The 26,242-nt window shown below is 40.3% G+C and overlaps 1 long non-coding RNA gene and 1 pseudogene across 2 annotated transcripts; one reads left to right on the top strand and one right to left on the bottom strand.

Annotated features, from left to right (window-relative positions):
* Positions 1-1,116: 1,116 nt before the first annotated feature.
* Positions 1,117-25,912, bottom strand: LOC149978855 (uncharacterized). Its single transcript, XR_016485866.1, has 2 exons — positions 24,923-25,912; positions 1,117-7,412 (listed from the first exon to the last, which is right to left on the bottom strand). It is a non-coding gene; the product is annotated as an uncharacterized LOC149978855 (long non-coding RNA).
* Positions 17,394-19,263, top strand: LOC149978856 (uncharacterized; annotated as a pseudogene). The gene is made up of 2 exons (XR_016485536.1): positions 17,394-17,397; positions 17,586-19,263. The product of XR_016485536.1 is annotated as an uncharacterized LOC149978856 (transcript).
* Positions 25,913-26,242: the final 330 nt, after the last annotated feature.

The following is a 26,242-nucleotide window of genomic DNA, read 5'->3' as shown; positions in this document are numbered from 1 at the left end:
CACATAAATAATTACCATCCAGCACATTGTCTAGGAAGGTACTGTTCCTAGTGGTGCTAGAATGGATTGTTAGGGCTGACAATCACATTGTTCCTAGGCCATCATTGTAAACAAGAATTTGTTCTGACAATTTGACTTAACTGACTTGTCAATTTAAATAAAGGAAGAAAAAAAGGGAATATGTTCCGTCATCCACTGCGTGTATAATTGAACTACAATGACCATAATGCATTGTGTGTCTACTTGTCTTGTCTGTTTACTTTACACCTGCTATGTAAAAGAGACAGACAAATGCACAATGTTCAATGCCATCTGGGATTCTTGGGACATCTCTACCCTAAACCCTGACCTTAACCATTTTAAATGTCAACTTCAACGGGCTAGGGACGTCCCAAGGATGTATCTCTACCTGAAAATGCGTGATCTAAGTGATTGATAGTTGGTATTCATCAGTCATAAAGACCTATTTACTTTAGTGAACTACTAAAATAGTGATATTGTTAGACAGCATAGACAGCAGCTCTAAACTTTGAGTGACAGATCCATTCATCCTCCGATCCCTCCTCACCTTTCTCTCCTCTGAAGACCCAGTGAGAGTGGAGCTCAGTCAGAGAGCTGTTGAGAGACTGGTTAGGAAGAACACTCCTACAGCCAGAGAGGTGAGAGGTCACACTTGGTTTAGATGGTAAATATTTGTCCCCTTAGTTGTTCTTTGTTATTATGAAGGTCATTTGTGTCAAATGTATTTTTCCCCACTCATTCACCCCATCTCTTTACATTGCTTATGCATATTCGGAGGCCCGACTCAAATTCCGAACACAATGCCCATCCTGGCAGATCTAAACCTAATGCAGCACATTGTGAATCACATTGACATTGTCACATTTAGGCGCCAGGTGTAACTGAGGCCATAGATGCTCTATATCCATTACTTTGAGTGTTTTATATAATATGACTAAATGTGTTACAGGGGCAGTCAAGAAATGGAACAGCAAGGCCACAGAACACGACATAAGCAGAGCTGTGGGAGACCACTTCAAGCCCCTGGTAGAGCCGGGGCTGGAAAAGTGGAATTGATTCTGTGTTTCATACTAAGATGGACCAAGAGTCTGTTGATTGGTCGGTCATTGGGATAATTTATTTTGCAATATGTTCAAATCAAATCAAGCTTTATTTATACAGCACATTTCAGACATGGATGCAACACAATGGCTTCACAGGAAAAAAAAAAATGAAAATAAACAGAAATATTTAGTACACAAACATAAGAGGATAAAAAACAGAACAACTGAAAGACTAATGAGCATTCTAAGGAAATGCCATTGATTAAAATATTAACTAACAATTGGATGCAATATCCAACTTAAAACATAAGCTTGTTTTTAAAGGAGGGGTTCTGAAAGACTATTGGGGTGTCCACTGAAAGTTGACTAGTAACAACAACTGGGACATAAGACACCCAAACAAAAGAAAAACCCACAAACAAACTTAAAGACAGGAAGCAAACAAAAAAGGTGGAGCAACTAAAGGTGTTGACTCTCCACATCGGGAATCAGGTTGTACGTGCTGTTGAAACTAACACAACTAAAAAAAACACATGGAAATGGGAGATATCTTTCACCTCACAGGTTAGAGGACAACCTGCAGAAGACCGTCAGCTGGAAGGAGAGTTTACAGTCTAACCAGACACCCAGGTATTTGTAGTTGTCCACATATTCTAAGTCAGAACCGTCCAGAGTAGTGATGCTAGTCGGGTGGGTGGGTGCAGGCAGCAATCGGTTGAAGTATGCATTTAGTTTTACTTGCGTTTAAGAGCAGTTGGAGGTCACAGAAGGAGTGTTGTATGGCATTGAAGCTCGTTTGGAGGTTTGTTAGTTTGTTAGTTGGTGAACCAGGTGAGTCAGTCATTTGAGAAACCAAGGCTGTTGAGTCTGCCGATAAGAATACGGTGATTGACAGAGTCTAGAGCCTTGGCCAGGTCGATGAAGACGGCTGCACAGTACTGTCTTTTATCGATGGCTGTTATGATATCGTTTAGTTCTTTCAGGGTGGCCGAGGTGCACCCGTGACCAGTTCGGAAACCGGATTGCACAGCGGAGAAGGTACGGTGGGATTCGAAATGGTCAGTGATCTGTTTGTTAACTTGTCTTTCGAAGACATTAGTAAGGCAGGGCAGGATGGATATAGGTCTGTAACAGTTTGGGTCTAGAGTGTCACCCCCTTTGAAGAGGGGGATGACCGCGGCAGCTTTCCAATCTTTAGGAATCTCAGACGATACGAAAGAGAGGTTGAACAGACTAGTAATAGGGGTTGCCACAATGGAGGCAAATAATTTTTGAAAGACAGGGTCCAGATTGTCTAGCCCAGCTGATTTGTACGGGTCCAGCTTTTGCAGCTTATTCAGAACATCTGCGATCTGCGACCAGCCGTAGAGAAATGCTTCTTGAAATTCTCCATTATCGTGGAGTTAATCGGTGGTGATAGTGTTTCCTAGCCTCAGTGTAGTGGGCAGCTGGGATGAGGTGCTCTTATTCTTCATGGACTGTTACGGAACGTTTGGACATCTCGTCAGGTTTTAGTGAACGCGCTTCGTGACTTTGGAATTGTTTACCAAACGCGCTAACCAAAGTAGCTAATTGGACATAATCGAACAAATCAAGCATTTATTGTGGACCTAGGATTCCGGAGAGTGAATTCTGATGAAGATCATCAAAGGTAAGGGAATATTTATCATGTAATTTCTGGTTTCTGTTGACTCCAACACGGGGGCTAATTTGGCTATTGTTCTGAGCTTAGTCTCAGATTATTGCATTGGTTTGCTTTATCCGTAAAGTTTTTTTGAAATCTGACACAGCGGTTGCATTAAGGAGAGGTATATCTATAATTTCATGTGTATAACTTGTATTATCATCTACATTTATGATGAGTATTTCTGTTGAAACAATGTGGCTATGCAAAATCACTTGATGTTTTTGGAACTAGTGAATCTGATAAACCAATGTAAACTGATTTTTTGATATAAATATAAACTTTATCAAACAAAACATGCATGTATTGTGTAACATGAAGTCCTATGAGTGTCATCTAATGAAGATAAAATTAATCACTAACCTAGAATTATCTTGATTTCTGCTTTTTGTGAATGCTATATTTCGCTGGAAAATGGCTGTGCTTATTGTGGTTTGGTGGAGACCTAACATAATCGTTTGTAGAGCTTTCGCTGAAAAGCCTATTTGAAATCGGACACAAGATTAACTTTAAAATTATATAAGACACGTGTTTGTTTTAGGAATTGTAATTATGATATTTCTGTGGTTTGAATTTGGCGCCCTCAATTTTCACTGGTAGTTGTCATATCTATCCGGGTGTTGGGATTGCAGCCATAACAAGGAACGCCATTCGTGAAAATCTATTTTTACACTGGGAGCAGAAAATGCTTTTCTCCTGTGTGTATTCGCTCATGCCTTTTCAGGTTAGTTAACATGGTAAAACTCTTTCCACACTAGGAACATTGGTAAGGCTTTTCTCCTGGGTGTAGTCTCGCATGCTTTTTTAGGTTTCCTATCTTAGTAAAACTCTTTCCACACTGGGAGCTTTGGAAAGGCTTTTCTCCAGTGCGTGTCCTCTCATGCAGTTTTAGGTTCCCTATCCAGCAAAAACTATTTTCACAGTGGGAGCAGTGGTGTTGTCTTGCTGGTTTGGGCATCTCTGGGCCTGATTCCCCTGAAGTACTCTTCCCGCTGTCAGAGTGAGAGTCTCTCCTTGCAAAGACACATTAAACACAGACCTAAATGAAACCTCCACATGATAAAACGGTCTTCCTATGAGGTTTAATCTAGACTAGATCCCTCAATAAAAGAGCAGAACTGGTCGTCACAGAGTGGCTGGAGTGCTTTGTAGGATGGGTAAATCCATTTGAATTCAATACATTTTTGACAGCATCCCTTTTGAATTAAAAAAAATATTTCCTTACATGTTTGACTATGGAAGAAGTGGTAAGAAAGTGACTTCATGCAACTGAATGTAAAAACATTCATGAGATATACAGTACCAGTCAAAAGTTGACACATCTACTCATTCCAGGGGTTTTCTTTATCTTTACTATTTTTTACATTGTAGAATAATAGTGAAGACATCAAAACTATGAAATAATACATATGGAATCATGTATTAACCAAAAAAGTGGTAAACAAATCAAAATATATTTTAGGTTATTCAAAGTAGCCACCCGTTGCCTTCATGACAGCTTTGCACACTCTTGGCATTCTCTCAACCAGCTTCAGTATTTCTGATTGTCTTAACGCACCACCACTAATGAGTTGGAGCTTCTCAAAGTAATTTTTTCTTCACCTCAAACAGCAAGTAAACAAAATCTAATCAAAATCAATTGCGAATGACAATAGTTCCTCAAAGTATTTTCATAAAATATTTCCAGTTCTCGCCCTTTTGATAACCACTCAGCAAAATGTAATGCTCTGATCCAGTGGAAATGTCATAAAATACCTGATTACTTCTTATCCTTTACACAAATAGCCGACAGCGGTCTGTCCTAAACTCACTGGCCGGGAAACTCCGAGGGCCCAGAATATTTTATACAATGTTGCAAGCTTGCTATCCCGAGTTTCGGGCTAACCCAGTTGATAGTTGATACAATGTTTCAAGTTTGTTGAAGACAGGTCATGTGCAGCCAATGTGATTTATAGGATATGTATTTTTATCAGGATATTTTCTACCTGTAGGCTGCAATGTTTTTATTTGTTGGCTTTATGTCGGCTATTTTTACATAGTTGGCAATGGCAATAAAAGTTACATTGAGATTTGTTTAATTTTCATTTAGATTTATATAGAATGTAGATTAATGTCCCCTGTAACTATTCCCCAGGTCGTTGCTGCAAATGACAACGTGTTCTCAGTCAACTTACCTGGTAAAATAACGGATAAATAAATAAAAATGAATCACAGATGATGATTTTGAGATACTATTATAAATTAAATTAATCTGTTCCACAACAAATTAGCACATGAAAATCATAACTTGCATGCAGATTGGTAGAAATGGTAAGATAAATTGGCATTCCAAATGGAAAAAGTTTGACGACCGCTGGTGTCGTGTATTACTGAAAACTTCAGGAGCATAACGGCAGAATTTACGAAGTCCAGCAGCAGAGGGAGGAGGAGGAGGGAAGAGTTTCTCTCGGTTATATTGATGACTGGCTCCCTCAAGTAATTTGTGTATCTGTAATTATTCAATCAAAAAGCATGCTTAAAGCATCAGACGCACATATATTTGCAGCTTATTCAGAACATCTGCGATCTGCGACCAGCCGTAGAGAAATGCTTCTTGAAATTCTCCATTATCGTGGAGTTAATCGGTGGTGATAGTGTTTCCTAGCCTCAGTGTAGTGGGCAGCTGGGATGAGGTGCTCTTATTCTTCATGGACTGTTACGGAACGTTTGGACATCTCGTCAGGTTTTAGTGAACGCGCTTCGTGACTTTGGAATTGTTTACCAAACGCGCTAACCAAAGTAGCTAATTGGACATATATAAGGGACATTATCGAACAAATCAAGCATTTATTGTGGACCTAGGATTCCGGAGAGTGAATTCTGATGAAGATCATCAAAGGTAAGGGAATATTTATCATGTAATTTCTGGTTTCTGTTGACTCCAACACGGGGGCTAATTTGGCTATTGTTCTGAGCTTAGTCTCAGATTATTGCATTGGTTTGCTTTATCCGTAAAGTTTTTTTGAAATCTGACACAGCGGTTGCATTAAGGAGAGGTATATCTATAATTTCATGTGTATAACTTGTATTATCATCTACATTTATGATGAGTATTTCTGTTGAAACAATGTGGCTATGCAAAATCACTTGATGTTTTTGGAACTAGTGAATCTGATAAACCAATGTAAACTGATTTTTTGATATAAATATAAACTTTATCAAACAAAACATGCATGTATTGTGTAACATGAAGTCCTATGAGTGTCATCTAATGAAGATAAAATTAATCACTAACCTAGAATTATCTTGATTTCTGCTTTTTGTGAATGCTATATTTCGCTGGAAAATGGCTGTGCTTATTGTGGTTTGGTGGAGACCTAACATAATCGTTTGTAGAGCTTTCGCTGAAAAGCCTATTTGAAATCGGACACAAGATTAACTTTAAAATTATATAAGACACGTGTTTGTTTTAGGAATTGTAATTATGATATTTCTGTGGTTTGAATTTGGCGCCCTCAATTTTCACTGGTAGTTGTCATATCTATCCGGGTGTTGGGATTGCAGCCATAACAAGGAACGCCATTCGTGAAAATCTATTTTTACACTGGGAGCAGAAAATGCTTTTCTCCTGTGTGTATTCGCTCATGCCTTTTCAGGTTAGTTAACATGGTAAAACTCTTTCCACACTAGGAACATTGGTAAGGCTTTTCTCCTGGGTGTAGTCTCGCATGCTTTTTTAGGTTTCCTATCTTAGTAAAACTCTTTCCACACTGGGAGCTTTGGAAAGGCTTTTCTCCAGTGCGTGTCCTCTCATGCAGTTTTAGGTTCCCTATCCAGCAAAAACTATTTTCACAGTGGGAGCAGTGGTGTTGTCTTGCTGGTTTGGGCATCTCTGGGCCTGATTCCCCTGAAGTACTCTTCCCGCTGTCAGAGTGAGAGTCTCTCCTTGCAAAGACACATTAAACACAGACCTAAATGAAACCTCCACATGATAAAACGGTCTTCCTATGAGGTTTAATCTAGACTAGATCCCTCAATAAAAGAGCAGAACTGGTCGTCACAGAGTGGCTGGAGTGCTTTGTAGGATGGGTAAATCCATTTGAATTCAATACATTTTTGACAGCATCCCTTTTGAATTAAAAAAAATATTTCCTTACATGTTTGACTATGGAAGAAGTGGTAAGAAAGTGACTTCATGCAACTGAATGTAAAAACATTCATGAGATATACAGTACCAGTCAAAAGTTGACACATCTACTCATTCCAGGGGTTTTCTTTATCTTTACTATTTTTTACATTGTAGAATAATAGTGAAGACATCAAAACTATGAAATAATACATATGGAATCATGTATTAACCAAAAAAGTGGTAAACAAATCAAAATATATTTTAGGTTATTCAAAGTAGCCACCCGTTGCCTTCATGACAGCTTTGCACACTCTTGGCATTCTCTCAACCAGCTTCACCTGGAATGCTTTTCCAACCGTCTTGAAGGAGTTCCCACATATGCTGAGCACTTTTTGGCTGCTTTTCCTTCACTCTGTGGCACAACTCATCCCGAACCATCTCAATTGGGTTGAGGTTGGGTGATTGTGAAGGCCAGGTCAGCTGGTGCAGCACTCCATCACTCTCCTTCTTGGTAAAATAGCCCTTACACAGCCTGGAGGTGTGTTGGGTCATTGTCCTGTTGAAAAACAAATGATAGTCCCACTAAGCGCAAACCAGATGGGATGGCGTATCGCTTCAAAATGCTGTGGTAGCCAGACAGGTGTGTGCCTTTCCAAATCATGTCCAATCAAGTTGTAGAAACATCTCAACGATGATCAATGGAAACAGGATGCACAGCTGAGCTCAAAGTAGAGTCTCATAGCAAAGGGTCTGAATACTAAAATAAGGTATTTCTGGGGTTTTTTTCTTCTCTAAACCCATTTTCTCTTTGTCATTATGGGGATTGTGTGTAGATTGATGAGGATTTGTATTTATTTAATCCATTGTAGAATAAGGCTGTAACGTAACAAAATGTGGAAAGAAGTGACAAAAAAAGGGTTTAAAGTTTTTAAAGTTGAAATACTTTAAAAAATATATCTCTAGATAAATACATATTTATATTTGTTAATATATCTCTCAGATAAAGGACAGACACTCAGAACAAACTTATTTTAGATGTTTTGGGGGAAACAATGTTACTATGGTTACTGTTGTTCCATGTTATCTAATGTGTTACTATGGTTACTGTTGTGCCATGTTATCCAATGTGTTACTATGGTTACTGTTGTGAATGTTATCTAATGTGTTACTATGGTTACTGTTGTTCCATGTTGTGAATGTTATCCAATGTGTTACAGCAGTACGGCCAAATCATGTTTTGACATAAATCAACTGTTGAATATTTTTTGTTCATACTTCAAGGCATCTTACAACTCAAACTCAGAAAGCCAAATGATCCTTGGTATAACCTTAAAACAGTACTATACTGGGGAAGCCCTTCATGTTGGAGGGTGTTTCTACAGTACTATACTGGGGAAGCCCTTCATGATGGAGGGTGTTTCTACAGTACTATACTGGGGAAGCCCTTCATATTGGAGGGTGTTTCTACAGTACTATACTGGGGAAGCCCTTCATGTTGGAGGGTGTTTCTACAGTACTATACTGGGGAAGCCCTTCATGTTGGAGGGTGTTTCTACAGTACTATACTGGGGAAGCCCTTCATGTTGGAGGGTGTTTCTACAGTACTATACTGGGGAAGCCCTTCATGATGGAGGGTGTTTCTACAGTACTATACTGGGGAAGCCCTTCATGTTGGAGGGTGTTTCTACAGTACTATACTGGGGAAGCCCTTCATGTTGGAGGGTGTTTCTACAGTACTATACTGGGGAAGCCCTTCATATTGGAGGGTGTTTCTACAGTACTATAATGGGGAAGCCCTTCATGATGGAGGGTGTTTCTACAGTACTATACCGGGTAAGCCCTTCATGTTATTTAAACCTTCTTAAAACAATTCCATATAGCTTAGAAGGACCTCCCCCTCAGACAAGGCTTAGACTGTAATGGTTTAAACTATCTGAAACTTACATTACTCTGAGACTAGTTATCCTGGGATCTAACATTTCTCAGACTAGTTATCCTGGGATCTTACATATTACATTTCTCAGACTATTTATCCTGGGATCTTACATCTTACATTTCTCAGACTATTTATCCTGGGATCGTACATATTACATTACTCAGACTAGTTATCCTGGGGAATAGTTTTCATAAATTTGCAAAAAATCTAAACCTGTTTTTGCTTTGGCATTAAGGGGTATTGTGACGTCATTATGGGGTAGTGTGAAGATTGATGTGGATTTAAAAAATAATAATACATTTTAGAATAAAGGGATGCACTGATATTACATTTTTGGCCAATATTTTCCTTCTCCCAAAAAACGATACTGATAACCAATATTTAAAATTTTAGCGGCCTTTTAAGCATTCTAGTACAGTTAAAAAGTTAACAAACACACACACACACGGACGCAGAGGTCTAAGTCACTGCATCTCAGTGAATGAGGCGTCACTACAGTCCCTGGTTCCAATCCAGGCTGTATCACATCCGGCCGTGATTGGGAGACCCACAGTAGTTGTCTGTTATTGGTGTAGAGGGGACGACAAAGGAGAGGGATCCCACAGTAGCTGTCTGTTATTGGTGTAGAGAAGAAGACGTATGTTTTTTTCCCCATTGTTTTATCTAAAACAGATCTATGGTGTGTTATTCTCCTACATTCAATTCACATTTACCCAAAGTTCAGAGTGTTTTCTTTCAAATGGTACTAAGAATATGCATATCCTTGGTTCTGTGTCTGAGCTACAGGCTGTACCTCATTTCCCTCCTTCAGGGAACATTTGTTATAGTCATAACGTAATTATAGTCAAAGTTACATTTGGGATGTCTGATAGTATTTCTGATTGTCTTAACGCACCACCACTAATGAGTTGGAGCTTCTCAAAGTAATTTTTTCTTCACCTCAAACAGCAAGTAAACAAAATCTAATCAAAATCAATTGCGAATGACAATAGTTCCTCAAAGTATTTTCATAAAATATTTCCAGTTCTCGCCCTTTTGATAACCACTCAGCAAAATGTAATGCTCTGATCCAGTGGAAATGTCATAAAATACCTGATTACTTCTTATCCTTTACACAAATAGCCGACAGCGGTCTGTCCTAAACTCACTGGCCGGGAAACTCCGAGGGCCCAGAATATTTTATACAATGTTGCAAGCTTGCTATCCCGAGTTTCGGGCTAACCCAGTTGATAGTTGATACAATGTTTCAAGTTTGTTGAAGACAGGTCATGTGCAGCCAATGTGATTTATAGGATATGTATTTTTATCAGGATATTTTCTACCTGTAGGCTGCAATGTTTTTATTTGTTGGCTTTATGTCGGCTATTTTTACATAGTTGGCAATGGCAATAAAAGTTACATTGAGATTTGTTTAATTTTCATTTAGATTTATATAGAATGTAGATTAATGTCCCCTGTAACTATTCCCCAGGTCGTTGCTGCAAATGACAACGTGTTCTCAGTCAACTTACCTGGTAAAATAACGGATAAATAAATAAAAATGAATCACAGATGATGATTTTGAGATACTATTATAAATTAAATTAATCTGTTCCACAACAAATTAGCACATGAAAATCATAACTTGCATGCAGATTGGTAGAAATGGTAAGATAAATTGGCATTCCAAATGGAAAAAGTTTGACGACCGCTGGTGTCGTGTATTACTGAAAACTTCAGGAGCATAACGGCAGAATTTACGAAGTCCAGCAGCAGAGGGAGGAGGAGGAGGGAAGAGTTTCTCTCGGTTATATTGATGACTGGCTCCCTCAAGTAATTTGTGTATCTGTAATTATTCAATCAAAAAGCATGCTTAAAGCATCAGACGCACATATAGTTGATTTTATTAAAACATGGGCTGATTAGTAGAAAGAACAGATGACTCTTGGTTGACCAAGATATATTTTAGTTGGGGACAGCACTAGAACATGATTTTGGGGCTCCCGGGTGGCACAGCGGACACTGCATCTCAGTGCTTGAGGCGTCACTACACCACCCTGGATCAAATCCAGGCTGCATCACAACCGGCCGTGATTGGGAGTCCCATAGGGCGGCGCACAATTGGCCCAGCGTTGTCCGGGGTAGGCAGTCATTGTAAATAACAATTTGTTCTTAAATTACTTGCCTAGTTAAATAAAGGTTACATTTAAATAAATAAAAATTATTGTTTTATGACAAACCATTTTCTACAAATCCGTCAAGGCACCAACTTTGAGAAGGTTTTAAAACAAAGGTTTCAAACTAATTCATGAATGTAATTGAATCTAGGTATGTTTCGCCTTTAACGTAATGGCATGAAAATAAATTGGCTGAATATTACACAATGACTTATCAACAGCTGTAACAATTTGACCCCCACAGGAAATCTACACTGGCAATTCTAGAATATACTACAGTGAGGTAAAAAAGTATTTGATCCCCTGCTGATTTTTCACATTTGCCCACTGACAAGGAAATGATCAGTCTATAATTTTAATGGTAGGTTTATTAGAACAGTGAAAGACAGAATAGCAACACAAAAATCCAGAAAAACTCATGTCAAAAATGTTATAAATTGATTTGCATTTTAATGAGGGAAATAAGTACTTGACCCCTCTGCAAAACATTACTTTGTACTTGGTGGCAAAACCCTTGTTGGCCATCACAGAGGTCAGACGTTTCTTGTAGTTGGCAACACCAGGTTTGCACACATCTCAGGAGGGATTTTGTCCCACTCCTCTTTGCAGATCTTCTCCAAGTCATGAAGGTTTCGAGACTGACGTTTGGCAACTCAAACCTTCAGCTCCCTCCACAGATTTTCTATGGGATTAAGGTCTGGAGACTGGCTAGGCCACTCCAGGACTTTAATGTGCTTCTTCTTGAGCCACTCCTTTGTTGCCTTGGCCGTGAGTTTTGGGTCATTGTCATGCTGGAATACCCATCCACGACCCATTTTCGAGAAGGAGGTTCTCACCCAAGATTTGACGGTACATTGCCCCGTCCATTGTCCCTTTGATGCGGTGAAGTTGTCCTGTCCCGTTGGGGTCATAGGCAGCCTTCATCCTCCTCCAAACACAGCGAGTTGAGTTGATGCCAAAAGCTCAATTTTGGTCTCATCTGACCACAACACTTTCACCCAGTTGTCCTCTGAATCATTCAGATGTTCATTGGCAAACTTCAGACGGGCATGTATATGTGCTTTTTTGAGCAGGGGGACCTTGCGGGCGCTGCAGGATTTCAGTCCTTCACGGCGTAGTGTGTTACCAGTTGTTTTCTTGGTGACTATGGTCCCAGCTGCCTTGAGATCATTGACAAGATCCTCCCGTGTAGTTCTGGGCTGATTCCTTGCCGTTCTCATGACCGTGGTTACAACTCCACGAGGTGAGATCTTGCATGGAGCCCCAGGCCGAGGGAGATTGACAGTTCTTTTGTTTCTACCATTTACTTACTAGTGTTAGCCACCGTGCTTCTACACCTGCATTGCTTGCTGTTTGGGGTTTTAGGCTGGGTTTCTGTACAGCACTTTGAGATATCAGCTGATGTACGAAGGGCTATATAAATAAATGTGATTTGATTTGTTAAATCAGGGAACAGTTTCTCAAAACCATCTTATGGCTAAATTCAACGTTAGAACCATCGGCCACCATAAGATGCATTTGGGAAACCGGGACCCAGATATCCAGGTACCTCCTCTTCTTCCCCCACCTTTTTCAATGTGAAAGTCATCTCCCCCTCCTCCTCTTTCAATCCATAAAACGCTTCCTCCTCCTCTTTCACTCTGAACATGTCTTCCTCTTCTTTCACAGTAACGGCCTCACCCTCTACTTCTTGTTTTACTGTGATACCCACCTCTCTTCTATATCACTCTATCAGGAGGAGAGTAGCTTAGTGACCGCATGGTCGGGGATGTTAGCTAGCTAGGCTAATGCTAAGTTAACCAGACCGCTAGCTGAATAACAACAACAACGTAAATATTAAATTAAATTGGATAACTCACTAGAGGACAGAAGTGGGTTTAAAACAGATGCTAATATACACAAAAGCATCTAAAGAGCTTTATTGGTTCGGCTATTTTGTCGAACAAGCTACCGAGGTGGATGACTAACTGTTGCTGCTGTTGAAAGAAGCGTTCCGTCCACTATATTATACGTCACACCAGCAGCATCGCGTTAAAGTCTCACTTCGTCATCTGCTGACTGGAGTGGATAACGCAGTTGAGTAAAATGTATATTTAATTTTCAGACAACAAGTTGAAGTGTAGGAAGCATGAGTTTTGAAAATCATACCTGCTTGCTCCTTTTTGTTTGGTCAACTTTTCGATAGGGAAGTTATGTTTGATTCCGGAGCTACGAGGCATGTGTCCAAATCGCTAAGCAGTAAACTTCAAAGTAGTGTGCTGATGCCTGTATCACTTTATCAGCAGCACGTGATCAATGACGTCTGAAGCTTCATTTCATCGAACAACCACCTGATTGGTTTGGTTTTGGGCTGGTTCGACACTACAGGCGACTGGCAATTGACTGATCTACAAACCACCTTACATCATAAATAACTACTCATTATTATTAATAAATCAGTCAGCCAGTCACCATTTACCCACGATGCAGCATGGATTTGATGCTCTCGAACACGGCCAGTGGTTTAGTAAATTACATAAAGGCTACGCTGCTACGGTGTGGGACGTCATCTATAATAATGACAAAGGCTCTGCTGCTACGTGCGGGATGTCATCTATAATAATGACATAAAGGCTATACTGCTACGTGCTACGGTGTGGGATCTCATCTATAACAATGACACAAAGGCTATTCTGCTACGTGCTACGGTGTGGGATGTCATCTATAATAATGACTTAAAGGCTACGCTGCTACGGTGTGGGATGTCATCTATAATAATGACATAAAGGCTATACTGCTACGTGCTACGGTGTGGGATCTCATCTATAACAATGACACAAAGGCTATTCTGCTACGTGCTACGGTGTGGGATCTCATCTATAACAATGACACAAAGGCTATTCTGCTACGTGCTACGGTGTGGGATCTCATCTATAACAATGACACAAAGGCTATTCTGCTACGGTGTGGGATGTCATCTAAAATAATTTGGCTGATCTAATTTCTGTGTTGCCCAAAGCCTTGAGTAATGAACCTATTTTTGAGACTATTGGCTGTAAAGCGTCAATGCTTCAGGAAGCTTAGTTTCACCATCATGGAATCTTATCTATTTTGAATTTGGGGGATTTTCCCTGCCATCATTCTGTATGTCTCTGCTCTTCTGATCTGCAGTCATGTTTTAGTTGGGTTTTGTTAGTTGGGTTCTAACTGGTCTCCGGTAGTTGGGCTCCAGCTCGCTGACCATAGTGTCACGAACCGGCTCGAAGACCGTGACAAAATGTGAGACAACGTGGAGATAAAGAATAACAAATATATTTATTAACTGAAGTAACGTAAATACAATTAACACTGGTGTGTGTTTTGTCAGTAGTGTAAGTGGTCGCGTTTATACATGTGATAATGAGGGGTGTTGAACGGTGCCAACGCAAACAACAAAAATCTGTCTGTGTCTGCATGGAGAGAGTCTCCTCAATGAATGGGGAAGAGGTGCATTTATCCTGGGACACACCCGAGCCCAGGTGTGTCCCATTTCACTGACGACCCTCCCGACTCCACCCACCGACATCCTATTAAGGAAAACAAGAGCAAAGAGAAATAATTTGGCAGCTGGAGTGGGAGGGTTGTCACAGCAGTCTGATGATATACCAGGGACTATGCATGCAGTTAGGTTTGTTTGCAGTCTGATGATATATCAGGGACTGGGGATGCAGTTAGATGTGTATGCAGTCTGATTATGTACCAGGGCCTGGGGATGCACAGTTAGCTTTGGTTTCCTCTAGCTACTCTCCAGTTTGCTCCCAGCTGCTTTCATAGAACATAGATCACTGTTAAACTAGGCTGCAGAGCGTTCCTAGTTTGACAGAGAATTTAACCAGTGTGACCAGTGTTTTTTTTAAATAAATAACTATGAAACTGCCTTAACAGTTGCGGCGAGCAAACCCGGATCCGGGATCCTATTTATAGACCTAAGCTCATTACCATAACGCAACGTTAACTATTCATGAAAATCGCAAATGAAATGAAATAAATATGCTAGCTCTCAAGCTTAGCCTTTTGTTAACAACACTGTCATCTCAGATTTTCAAAATATGCTTTTCAACCATAGCAAAACAAGCATTTGTGTAAGAGTATTGATACCTAGCGTAGCATTTAGCATAGCATTTAGCGTAGCATTCAGCATGCAACATTTTCACAAACAAGAAAAGCCTTCAAATAAAATAATTTACCTTTGAAGAACTTCAGATGTTTTCAATGAGGAGACTCTGTTAGATAGCAAATGTTCAGTTTTTCCTGAAAGATTATTTGTTTAAGAGAAATCGCTCCGTTTGGTGCGTCACGTTTGGCTACCAAAAAAAACCAAAAATCCAGTCATCAAAACGCCAAACTTTTTTCCAAATTAACTCCATAATATCGACTGAAACATGGCAAACGTTGTTTAGAACCAATCCTCAAGGTGTTTTTCACATATCTCTTCGATTATATATAGTTCGTGGAAGTGTGCTTTCTGTCCTGAATCCCAGGAGAAAATACCCGCAACCGAAGATTACGCACCAATTTAGACAAAGGACACCGGGCGGACCCCTGGAAAATGTAGTCTCTTATGGCCAATCTTCCAATGATATGCCTACAAATACGTCACAATGCTGCAGACATCTTGAAGAAACGACAGAAAGCGCAGGCTCGTTCCTGGTGCATTCACAGCCATATAAGGAGACATTGGAAAACAGAGCTTCAGAAATTCTGCTCATTTCCTGTTTGAAGTTTCATCTTGGTTTTGCCTATAGCATGAGTTCTGTGGCACTCACAGATAATATCTTTGCAGTTTTGGAAACGTTAGACTGTTTTCTTTCCAAATCTGTCAATTATATGCATAGTCGAGCATCTTTTCGTGACAAAATATTGCTCTTAAAACGGGCACGTTTCTTTATCCAATAATGAAATAGCGCCCCCATAGATTCAACAGGTTAAATACAGATGTGAAGGACAGTATGTTTTAAATTCTCACTCAAAATATGCACTGCTCTATTTAAACGTCTCAATATAATATTATTATTTAATGAAAGGAATGAAAAATAAACAAACGTATCTTAACTGCGTTACCCACTCCAGTCAGCAGACGGCGATATGCGTCTTTCAGGCGTTGCTGCCAGCGTGACGTATAATCTAGTGGACGGAACACTGCAACATCAACGAGTCTGCCACCTTGGTAGCCAACAGCCGAAACATTTAGACTGTTTCTGTGCATATTTGCCTCTGTGTTTTAAATATACTTCTGACATCTAGTTAATTGCCCCCATTTAAATGTTACATGTACATTGTTAGTCAACTAGCTGGCTTTATAAGTTAGCCTAGCACTAAACTAGTCGCTCATGCTAACAACTAGCTAGCTAACATCCCCGACTATGAGCTCACTAAGCTACTCTCCTCCTGCTAAAGAACAGGTGGTCTGCTGGACGGAGAAAGAAGCTCTGGGGCTGAACGTTGTCATGAAAGAGGAGAAGGAAGAGGAGGATGTTACAGTAAAACAAGAGGAGGAAGGGAAAGAGGAGGATGAAGTTTGAAGTGAATGACGAGAAAGAGGGAGCGAGAACTGTCTTATTGACAGAGGAGTCAGGAGATCTGATTACCACCAGTAAGTACTGTCTTAAAAAAGGGCACTAACTCTTCAAAGTTTTTGAACGAATGTAGCAGCATGCTACTGAAATGCTATACTTGAAAATGTTGTTCTGTATTATAGGAATTTGTTATTATATAATGTTAAAGCTACGTTTTAAAATGGGTGAATTAAAGCCCTGAATGCTGATTGGCTGACAGCCGTGGTATATGAGGCCGTATACCATAGGTATGACAACATGTATTTTTACTGTTCTGATTACGTTGGTAACCAGTTTATAATTGCAATAAGCCACCTCGGGTTTGTGATATATGGCCAATATACCACGGCTAAGGGCTGTATCCAGGCACTCTGCGTTGCGTCGTACAAAGGACAGTCTTTAACCATGCTATATTGGCCATATACCACACTTCCTTGGGCCTTATTGCTTAACTGTAACATGTGTATACCATCAGAGACCCCACCCCCCACCACCACAAAATCACAACTTAATTGTCTCACAGAATGGCAAACATATAAGTTTATATAGTTTATAAGTGAAACGTTTGACGTGTGTCTATTGTAGACCTTGCATTGAGTGTGTAAACCCTCAAAAAATCAGATTTCTAAATAATGTTGGAGAAATATATGAAATAAGAAGCATGCAGCCTATAACATTGACTGAAATAGTAATATATATTATTATAGACCTCTGCTCAGCCTAAAACATGACATTATCTATTATTATAGAGCTCTGTTCAGCCTAAAACATGACATTATCTATTATTATAGAGCTCTGCTCAGCCTATACATGACATACATGACATTATCTAATATTACCCCCTTTCCCTATTATCGAGCTCTGCTATAAACATGAGTAAGATTAGATTTTATGTTCTACATTATTATTATTATTATGTTTTTTATTAAATTATGGAATGTTCTGAAAACTGACTTCAGGTTTTTGAGGAATCTAGCCTCACAGGAAGACAATTTTATTTTTATGGAGGTTTAATTCAGTTCTCTGTTTAGTATTTAACTAAATACTCTGTTTGTCTTTGGTAGGAGAGGGACCAGACTCTCACTCTGACAGCGGGAAGAGTCCTTCAGGGGAACCAGACCCAGAGACGCCCAAACCAGCAAGGCAACACCACTGCTCCCAGTGTGGAAAGAGTTTTAAGGGGTTAAGGAACCTGAATGTACATGAGAGAACACATACAGGAGAAAACCCTTATGATTGCTCCCACTGTGGAAAGAGTTTTACCAAGTTAGGGAACCTAAAAGAGCATGAGAGGACACACACAAGAGAAAAGCGTTTCCAATGTTCCAAGTGTGGAAAGAGGTTTACCCAGTTACGGTACCTGAAACAACATGAAGAAATACACACAGAAGATAGGAAGACCTACCACTGCTCTCAGTGTGGAAAGATATTTACTGGGTTAGAGGACCTGAATAATACAGAGGGGACACACTGGAGAGAAGCCTTATCACTGTTCCCACTGTGAAAGGAATTTTAGGTGGTATGCGAGCCTAAAGGCCCATGAGAGAATACACTCAGGAGAAAAGCCTTACCAATGTTCCCAGGGTGAAAAGAGTTTTACCCGGTTAGGGAGCTTGAAAAAGCATGAGAGAGAACACACAGGAGAAAAGCCTTTCCAACATACTAAGACACAGGAGGAGAAGACATACCACTGCTCTCATTGTGAAAATACATTTTCCCAGTCAGAGGACCTGAAATCACACGAGAGAAGAGTGAGGCTGTGTTCTGACTTATGTTTTTGATTGAGAAATTGGGTTTTTGTTCATGCTACATTAAATCATATTGTACGAATGAAATCATACTGAAAAATAGGTCTACATTTTGTTTTCCAGCTCAAAACATGATCATGTCGAAAATCAGATTAAAATAGTGTAAAAAAATATGATGTTTTGATTATGAACTTAAGATTGGTTGAATGCAATTTCTTAATTTAGATTGTCATTGTAAATGTGAATTGGTTCTCAATTGACATATCTGATTAAATTAAGGTGAAAAAAAGTAAATGCCATATTATTTTTGGGAAGTCTATTTGATTCTAAGTTCGGACATATAAAGTGTGTTTGAAAACTATTTTTAAGATGATGCATAGTGATTTTCCAAACTCACTTCAAAGAGAGAGACTTGAGGATGGGACATGTTTGTGACATCACTGCTAGTTTCAATCTGAGTGTCCATTCCATCCTTTCCTCTATTTAGAATCTAAGTGTTCCTTTCCTCTATTTAGAATCAAATCGTGTTCCATTCCATCCTTTCCTCTATAAGGAATATAATAGTGTTCCTTTCCTCTATTTAGAATCAAATCGTGTTCCATTCCATCTTTTCCTCTATTTATAGTGTTCCATTCCATTCCTTAATTTAAGCCACTGTAACAGTTGTGTTTAATCATGCTGACTGGCAAAAGAGACGCTACAGCATGCCTGCCAACTGGCTATAATGGCAAAAGCTTGAAATGTCAAATGTGACCAGGTTTGCAGATTGTTTTCAGAGGTAGGCTGTACCCAGACTAATGGAGGACGCTATATGTTTTGTTGAATGCCCGGAATTATTATCGATAATCAAGGAGAAAGTGGGGATTTTAACTTTTAGTCCGGTTTTATTGTACAAAATAAATAAGGAAAAACAGCTTCCATCTCTCGGTCCCAGCTTTGATGCACCTGTACTGACCTCGCCTTCTGGATGATAGCGGGGTGAACAGGCAGTGGCTCGGGTGGTTATTGTCCTTGATGATCTTTATGGCCTTCCTGTGACATCGGGTGGTGTAGGTGTCCTGGAGGGCAGGTAGTTTGCCCCCGGTGATGCGTTGTGCAGACCTCACTACCCTCTGGAGAGCCTTACGGTTGTGGGCGGAGCAGTTGCCGTACCAGGCGGTGATACAGCCCGACAGGATGCTCTCGATTGTGCATCTGTAGAAGTTTGTGAGTGCTTTTGGTGACAAGCCGAATTTCTTCAGCCTCCTGAGGTTGAAGAGGCGCTGCTGCGCCTTCTTCACGATGCAGTCTGTGTGGGTGGACCAATTCAGTTTGTCTGTGATGTGTACGCCAAGGAACTTAAAACTTACTACCCTCTCCACTACTGTTCCATCGATGTGGATAGGGGGGTGTTCCCACTGCTGTTTCCTGAAGTCCACAATCATCTCCTTAGTTTTGTTGACGTTGAGTGTGAGGTTATTTTCCTGACACCACACTCCGAGGGCCCTCACCTCCTCCCTGTAGGCCGTCTCGTCGTTGTTGGTAATCAAGCCTACCACTGTTGTGTCGTCCGCAAACTTGATGATTGAGTTGGAGGCGTGCGTGGCCACGCAGTCGTGGGTGAACAGGGAGTACAGGAGAGGGCTCAGAACGCACCCTTGTGGGGCCCCAGTGTTGAGGATCAGCGGGGTGGAGATGTTGTTGCCTACCCTCACCACCTGGGGGCGGCCCGTCAGGAAGTCCAGTACCCAGTTGCACAGGGCGGGGTCGAGACCCAGGGTCTCAAGCTTGATGACGAGCTTGGAGGGCACTATGGTGTTAAATGCCGAGCTGTAGTCGATGAACAGCATTCTCACATAGGACAGCTTGGTGTCCTGTGTGAATTTAAGTGTGCTCTCTCTAATTCTCTCTCTCTCTCGGAGGAGGACCTGAGCCCTAAGACCATGCCTCAGGACTACCTGACGACTCCTTGCTGTCCCCAGTCCACCTGGCCATGCTGCTGCTCCAGTTTCAACTGTTCTGCCTTATTATTATTGGACCATGCTGGTCATTTATGAACATTTGAACATCTTGGCCATGTTCTGTTATAATCTTCACCCGGCACAGCCAGAAGAGGACTGGCCACCCCACATAGCCTGGTTCCTCTCTAGGTTTCTTCCTAGGTTTTGGCCTTTCTAGGGAGTTTTTCCTAGCCACCTGCTTCTACACCTGCATTGCTTGCTGTTTGGGGTTTTAGGCTGGGTTTCTGTACAGCACTTTGAGATATCAGCTGATGTACGAAGGGCTATATAAATACAATTGATTTGATTTGATTAAAAGATGATGCCAACAGCGTAGTCATGATGTTGTACAGCAATTGACATCTGTAATGAATGTTAAAATTATTTGACAATTGTCTTAAAATGAGCAATAAGTCACATTTTGTCTTGTTTTCCCATTAGTAGTAACATTGATGATTGTAGACTAGAAATAAGTTATTCATGTTGTTGAAACTCTAAGCAGTGTGCCAGACGACTTTTGGTCTCCAATATAGATCCCTTTCTGTGGTTAATAAAATTGCGGCACGATGGCGATTAGCACACAAGTTGATTGCAGAACCACCTCCCTGCTAATGAGGAAACCGATAGTTATGGATGTAGTATATCTGCCTGGAGCAAAAATGGTGAGCAAAGATTTTTGTTTTTCACAATGTATTCGGAATGTGAATGGGGGAAAACGCAGGGGAGTAATCTCCATTTCCAGGTTGCTAATGAGTACATTTCACACCACTTTGGATTATAATTGTAAGGCTCGTTTGAATGTCCTGCTTAATATAATGTTTGCTACAGTATTAAGAAATATGTGTTATTATTGAGGAGCAAGAATAGTCACATTTTGTCTTGTTTTCCCATTAGTGACAGTATCCATTTGGGTGTTGCTAGTAAAGTTAAGATTTTTTTTTATATTTCACCTTTATTTAACCAGGTAGGCCAGTCGAGAACAAGTTCTCATTTACAACTGCGACCTGACCAAGATAAAGCAAAGCAGTGCGACAAAAAAACAACAGAGTTACACTTGGGATAAAAAAACGTACAGTCAATAACACAATAGAAAGTCTATATACAGTGTGTGCAAATTGATTGAAGTAAGGCAATAAATAGGCCATAGTAGCAAAGTAGTTACAAATTAACACTGGAGTGATGGATGTGCAGATGATGGTGTGCAAAAGAGCAAAAATAGTAAATAAAAACATGGGGATGAGGTAGGCAGTTGGATGGGCTATTTACAGATGGGCTGTGTACAGCTGCAGCGATCGGTAAGCTGCTCAGATAGCTGATGCTTAATGTTAGTGAGGGAGAGTCTCCAGATTCAGTGATTTTTAGCAATTCGTTCCAGTCATTGGCAGCAGAGAACTGTAAGGAAAGGCGGCCAAAGAGGTGTTGGCTTTGGGGATGACCAGTGAGAGATACTTCCTGGAGCACGTGCTATGGGTGGGTGTTTCTATAGTGACCAGTGAGCTGAGTTAAGGCGGCCTAGCAAAGACTTATAGATCACCTGGAGCCAGTGGGTTTGGAGACGAATATGTAACGAAACGGCCCCTGGCAGACCACCCAGACCTGACCCAGCAAGATGCGTCAGTTTTGTCAATTTATTTATTGTGTTTTGTTTGAAACACTCCTGTCAATGTTGAGTAAGGACACACACCCAATTACACATATAGAAGTAGGACTAGTCTACCTGGCCTGAGCGCAAATGTAGGTCTATAAATGTGCCCATTTGGGGATGTCTGATAGTATTTCTGATTGTCTTAACGCACCACCACTAATGAGTTCTGGAGCTTCTCAAAGTAATGCTTTATTCACCTCAAACAGCAAATAAACAAAGTCTAATCAGAATCAATTGCAAATGAGAATAGTTCCTCAAAGTACTTGAAAAATATGTCCAGCTCTCACCCTTTCGATAACCACTCGGCAAGAAAGGGAAAAACATAATGCGCTGATCCAGTGGAAATATCAAAATACCTAATTACTTCTTATCCCCTTTACAAATAGCCTACAGCTGTGTTGGTTGAGAACTCACTGGCAGGGGAAACTGAGGGCCCAGAATATTTTATACAATGTTGCAAGCTTGCTACCTCGATTTTTGGGCCGACCCAGTTGATAGTTGATCCAATGTTTCCAGTTCGTTGCAGACAGGCCATGTGTAGCCAATGAGATATGTGATATTTATTTATTGGGATATTTTATACATACAGGCTGCAATGTTAGCATTTTTTTAGCTTTATGTAGGTTATTAAAAAAAACTTAGCAATGGCAAAAAAAAATCTTTATAATTTTCATTTAAATAGAATGTAGATTAACCACAGAGAATGATATTGAGATAAAGACTAATAATTATTATTAATATTATAAATTAAATGAAACTGTTCCAATAAAATGTGAATATGAAAATCCTAACTGGCACCAGATCAGTAGAAATGGTCAGATAACTTGGCACCAAATGGAAAAGGTTGCTGACTGCTGGTGTGGCCTATTACAAGAAACTATAGGAGCATAACGACTGCTGGTGTAGCCTATTACCAGAAACTATATTTACGACTGCTTGTGTAGTCTATTATCAGAAACTATAGGAGCATAATGACTGCTTGTGTAGTCTATTACCAGAAACTTTAGGAGCATAACGACTGCTGGTGTAGTCTACTACCAGAAACTATAGGAGCATAACGACTGCTGGTGTAGCCTATTATCAGAAACTTTAGGAGCATAACGACTGCTGGTGTAGCCTATTACCAGAAACTATAGGAGCATAACGACTGCTGGTGTAGCCTATTATCAGAAACTTTAGGAGCATAACATCAGAATTTACGAAGGCCAGCAGCAGCGGGAGGAGTAGGCTAAGGAAGAGTTTTTTTCTGATGGTTAGGCTATCTTGTTTCAGAGGGATGTCATCAATAGCCCATAATGACAACAGATAATAAACAGAAATACCTAATTTACATAAGTATTCAGACCCTTTGCTATGAGACTCAAAATTGCTTTCAGGTGCATCTTGTTTCCATTAATCATCCTTGAGATGTATCTACAACTTGTGCGGAGTCCACCTGTGGTAATTTCAATTGATTGGACATGATTTGGAAGGCACACACCTGTCAATATAACATCCAACAGTTGACAGTGCATGTCAGAGAAAAAAACAAGTAATGAGGTCGAAGAAATTATGAGCTCCAAGACAGGATAATGTCGAGGCACAGATCTGGGGAAGGGTACCAAAACAATTCTGCAGCATTGAAGGTCCCCAAGAACACAGTGGCCTCCATCATTCTTAAATGGAATACTCTTCCTAGAGCTGGTCACCCAGCCAAACTGAGCGATTGGGGGAGAAGGGCCTTGGTCAGGGAGGTGACCAAAAACCTGATGGTCACTCTGACAGCGCTCCAGAGTTCTTCTGTGGAGATGGGAGAACTTTTCAGAAGGACAACCATCTCTGTAGCACTCCAACAATCAGGCCTTTATGGTAGAGTGGATAGACGGAAGCCACTCCTCATTAAAAGACACATGACAGCCTGCTTGGAGTTTGCCAAAAGGAACCCAAAGGATGGATGGAATGGAAAAGGTTGCTGACTGCTGGTGTAGTCTATTACCAGAAACTATAGGAGCATAACGACCACTGGTGTAGCCTATTACCAGAAACTATAGGAGCATAACGACTGCTGGTGTAGTCTATTACCAGAAACTATAGGAGCATAACGACTGCTGGTGTAGCCTATTACCAGAAACTATAGGAGCATAACGACCACTGGTGTAGCCTATTACCAGAAACTATAGGAGCATAACGACTGCTGGTGTAGCCTATTATCAGAAACTTTAGGAGCATAAGATCAGAATTTACGAAGGCCAGCAGCAGCTGGAGGAGGAAGAGTTTTTTTCTGGTGGTCTTGATCTCTGGCTCCCGAGTCATTTGTGTGTCTTAATCCAACAGCGTGCTTAAAGCATCAGAGCAGTTCAGTACATATAGTTGATTTGATTAAAAACACATGGGGTGTGTCTATATATGGAAAAATACACGTTATAACATTTCTACCAATCGGTTGAAAGAAAAGACGACTCTTGGTTGACCCATGATATTTTTTAGTTGGGGCCCTAGTGCATTCATTAAGTTCAGACCGCTTCCCTTTTTATACATTTTGTTACGTTACTTATTCCAAATTAGATTTTTTCTAAAGAATTAAATGAAAATGTTAAATGTTTTAGGAATGCTTGAGACTCAAGTCAATTAATCATGTTTTGAGGATATACAGTGTTTGTTTACATTTACTGATATACATTGGAGTATAAAAAGCTTATATTTTTCTGATGGGGTACGACAGTTGAACTAAGCTCATGAGGCATTTATAAGTGATTTCTTCAAGAAACAATGGGTACATATCATTAATGTATAAGTCCCAAAATGGATGTAACAACTGCTGATTGCCCCTTTAAGACTACATATTGGGCTAAACTAATAAGAGATATTGAGGATTACAGTATTTCAGGCATTGTCATTAGATGCATTTGATCAATTGTTAACGTTTTGTTGATGGTCCACTCTTGATGTTCTACATGTTAGTGTAGTTTCAGCCATTCCGACAGAACAACATTAAAGTGTAGAACCCCTTTACTGCATATTGGTTCAACGACTGCAGAGACCGTACTTACTGGTGTTAAACAGATCTCCAACCTCTTCTTCCTTCTCCTCTTTCAATGTGACAGTCATCTCCCCCCCCTCCTCTTTCACTCCAAAAACTGCATCCTCCTCTTTCTCTTCTTTTACTGTAACATCCTCCTCCTCTTTCACTCTGAACGCGTCTTTCTCTTCTTCTTACACAGTAACATACTCACCCTCTACTTGTTTTACTGTAACATCATCCTCTTCCTTCTCCTCTTTCACAACAACAATGTTCTGCCACAGACCCTCTTTCGCCGTCCAGCAGACCTCCTCTTCTTTAACCGGAGGAGAGTAGTTTAGGGAGCTCATGTTCGGGGATGTTAGCTAGCTAGCTATCATTAGCGACTAGTCTAGTGCTAACTTAACCAGCCAGCTACTATAGCTGACTAATACAAAATAACGTAATATCAAATTAAATAGGTTAACAAGTAGATACGACAGAAGTGTGTCTAAAACACAGTAGCTAATATTGACCGAAATCGTAAAAATAGCTTGAATCTTTCGGCGATGTTGGCTAGCAAGCTACCGAGGTGGCTGACGAGCTATTTCTGAAGAACTGTCCACTAGATTATACGTCACGCAGGCAGCATCGCCTGAAAGACGCACATCGCCGTCTGCTGACTGGAGGGGAAACGCAGTTGAGGATCATATTTTATTTTCAGACAAAGATTATTTTTAATGGATTTAATTAAATAATACTATTATATTGAGACATATAAACACCTGAATGTGTTGATTGATTAGTGCGAATAAAAAATGTTTACTACAGCACATTTAAGACAGTTTCATTAAGTCAAACTAAATCTAAATAAGTAGCAAGCTACTGTCGGTCTTTACTGCTTCTACACGGTGTAACAATACATCATTACTTGGCTCATCTCATTCTAGCGACTCCTTGTAGCGCCTGCAGGCTGATCTCGGTCGTCAGGTGAACGAACCGTGTTTCCTCCGACATATTGTTGCAGCTTGCTTCCGGGTTAAGCGGGCTGATGTGAAGAAGCTCGGTATTGCGGGTCATGTTTCAGTGGACGTATGACTTGACTTTCGCCTCCCCCAGAGATGAAACAAGATCGAAATTGGGGAGAAAAAAACGGGGGTAAAATTATTACACATTTTAAAAAATGTTTAAAAAAGGATATTAAAAAAAGGTTGCATCCCAACGTGGCAATACTGGCAATACACAGCACGCAACGTGACCGTGTCACAATGACCTCAAACGTTTTACCATTGGAACGCTTGATGTAATTAAATCAAACGTTTTACCATTGGAACACTTGATGTAATTTAAATCAAACGTTTTACCATTGGAA

This window comes from Oncorhynchus mykiss, chromosome 13 (assembly GCF_057628025.1).
Source record: "Oncorhynchus mykiss isolate SJ-2025 chromosome 13, ASM5762802v1, whole genome shotgun sequence".
NCBI classification, from domain to species: Eukaryota; Metazoa; Chordata; class Actinopteri; order Salmoniformes; family Salmonidae; genus Oncorhynchus; species Oncorhynchus mykiss.
Note: the sequence above shows the minus strand (reverse complement) of the source record. Positions and strands in the feature narration are given on the sequence as shown.